The sequence below is a fragment of the Bison bison genome, unplaced genomic scaffold, assembly GCF_000754665.1.
Source record: "Bison bison bison isolate TAMUID 2011002044 unplaced genomic scaffold, Bison_UMD1.0 scf7180017864342, whole genome shotgun sequence".
Taxonomy (NCBI): Eukaryota; Metazoa; Chordata; class Mammalia; order Artiodactyla; family Bovidae; genus Bison; species Bison bison.
Genome location: NW_011494914.1, coordinates 1,199,767 through 1,202,416, shown reverse-complemented (window position 1 = coordinate 1,202,416; position 2,650 = coordinate 1,199,767). Strand labels below are relative to the sequence as shown.

The 2,650-nt window shown below is 45.1% G+C and overlaps 1 protein-coding gene across 1 annotated transcript in view; it reads left to right on the top strand.

Annotated features, from left to right (window-relative positions):
* The window catches only part of KIAA0232 (KIAA0232 ortholog), a 71,646-nt gene that overhangs the window by 39,379 nt on the left and 29,617 nt on the right, over positions 1–2,650 (top strand). The window lies entirely within an intron of this gene.

Genomic DNA, 2,650 nt, shown 5'->3' with positions numbered 1-2,650 from the left:
TTGAAAAAAAAAAAAAAAAACTTAGAAAAATAAAGTACTCATTATCTTACCACTGTTCTGTAAATATTACCATGTTTTCCTTTGTAGCATTTTTCTCTATGTATTGAGTTTTCTATGATGTGTTTTTTTTAAGTACTATTGTGATTAGAGAATACCTCATTTTATATCTTTTCCCCACTCAACATATATTTCATTTTGTTATTACATTACCTTTTAGTGGCTAAGTTGCATTATCCAGTAATATTCCAATAGCCATCTGGTATTGGCGTGCTGCGATTCATGGGGTCACAAAGAGTCGGACACGACTGAGCGACTGAACTGAACTGAACTGATGCTCTTTGTTACTGGATGTGTAGATTGCTCTTTATTTTTTGTTACACTGTCTAGAATATTTTCATGTGTGCTGTTTCCACGTCTCTATTATTTCCTTTGGACGCGTTGCTAAAAGTGTGATAACGACTCTAACATTTAAGATCACTATATTTGCTTGATTCGTAACTTTTTGGTTGTTTTTAAAGAAAATACTGTAGGATGATGTTATTGCTCTTTTAACATTTCATGTCAAATATTTCTCATGTCCTTCAGCAACCTGAAATAGAATCGTTTTAGAGTATAATCACCTATTTAAATTCATGCAACGAGTTCTTACTTTATTACTCACTATAAGATGTAATCTCTAAGATCATAACTACTTAGAAAATTATTTTGCTTTTACCATGCTATTTGACCTAGGCGCTTTAGGTGCCTTTATAATACAGAGTTAAAGTGAGAAGATTCCTACAGCGTTTCTATTATAGAGAGGCTTCTGGCCTTCAGAAACTTCCTCCCTAAATTATCTCATGGTCTGACGTTGGGGTAGCCAGCTTCGCTGCACTTGATAATCCGCATATTCTGTCTGACTGCCGCCTACCATATGTGTCTTTCCAAGCTCGTTCAGCACTTCCCAGCTGTGTGTTCTCGTCCCGCTCGGAGCCGTCTGTGGGAGCCCTGTCTGTGCGTTCCTGTCTTCCCTTCACAGCTGTGCCAGGACTCTTGCGTTCCCCTGCTTTGCATCTCTGGGTGCCAGCAGAGTGCGTGCCTGTCACGTAGAAGGTACTGGCTGTCTCTCGAGCTGAGTGAACCCCAGTCTCTGCAGGAAGAGTTCCGCGTTCACCCCGTCCTCCTCTTCCTTTCCCTCCCCCACTTCAACTTTGTTAACTTCAGGTTTCTTGAAGCTGTTGCCTCATAGACTGTGGGCTAGGAGTTTGGAAATACCGCTCAGGTGGCTGTCTTAGGAACCTTTTCGTTACAGAGCGAAAAAACGTAATGAATCTCATTTAAGACAAAGTGGAAATATACCTGAAGGAAACAAGGGTCTCTCACTGCAAATGCAGCAGCCTGAGCTGGGAGCCCAATGATTGACAGCCAGAGTTATTGTGTCTAATGACCCACAGTCTCTCATCTGCTCCTCTCCCTGTTTCTGGGTCATTCCTTCTCTACCTGAAGTCTGGTATCCAAGCCCGTTCAGTTAGAGGGAAAATCTGATTGGCTGGACTCGGGCCATTGTCCACCTCTGGTTTGATAATCTGCATCAAGGGAACAGAGCCGCCTGGAGCAGGGGCTGAGTGACAGAAAGTCCTCAGAGAAAAGGGGGTGGCTGGACAGTTACCCAAAGAGTGTTTCCTGTGTGACCCTGAAGAGGGTAGTAGATTGGGAAAGGAATTCAGAGCTTTTAAAGGAATTCAAAATGCAGACGGCTTTTGAGTGAGAGGTTAGTTCAGGTAAATTCTCTGGGCCAGACCCAAAGGCACTGCTGCTGAGTCATGGCTGGGAGGAAATCTGAGTAGGGGCTTCAATCTGGGAAAGGATCTTATTTCTGCTTTGGATCAAAGTTGCTGAGAAATGACTCTAGCCTTTAACTCGTGGCGAAGTGGAGCGAAAGATGAGGAGCTGAGGTCAGTGGGCAAAGGGGGAGTAGAGACAGCTGAAGTGCAGGACAGGACCCTGTCCTCCTGCAGCGAGGAGCCAGTGGGGGGTTGGGGGTGCCCACGGGAGCTTGGTCAGGCAGAAAAGACAGCTCTTTAGCCTGGCTGTCAAAGGTGGGGTTTCTGTTTTCAAAACCAATGAAGCATATATGTCTTCTTTCCTCCTTTTATTAAAAACTGTTGCATTGCTTTTCCCTAACAAGGTTTTTTTTTTTTTTTTCTTATCAAATGAAAGTTGGCTGAGGAAGTGGACGTGCCAGGCATTCACCAGGAGCTTGGTGTAGGCCGTTTGCAAGTCCCCTGGTTTTTCTTTCTAGACTCTGCTTCATTGAAAAGAGCAGAGCAGAGAAGGCCCCGTGTGGGTAGTTTCAGCACAGATGTCTTCTATTTTGGACACAGTGTCTGTTGTATGCGGGTGTGTTGTTCCTTCCCCAAGTACCGAGGACGGTGATATCTGCGGTTCTGCGCTTTGCTCTCTCCCACGCAGGTTTGATACCAGCTTCACGTCCTTCTCCGTGCAGCTCTGTGTGGTCACGGCAAACTGATGAGGGCCAGAGCCACTGACAAGTTTACAAGCTGATCGACTGCAGGGTTAGTGGCGCAATCGCGAGACAGGGACGCAGGTGATGCTCCTGCTGTGTTAGGTAGGTAGATAGGTAGCGGGGACGTCACGTGTTACGTGTGAG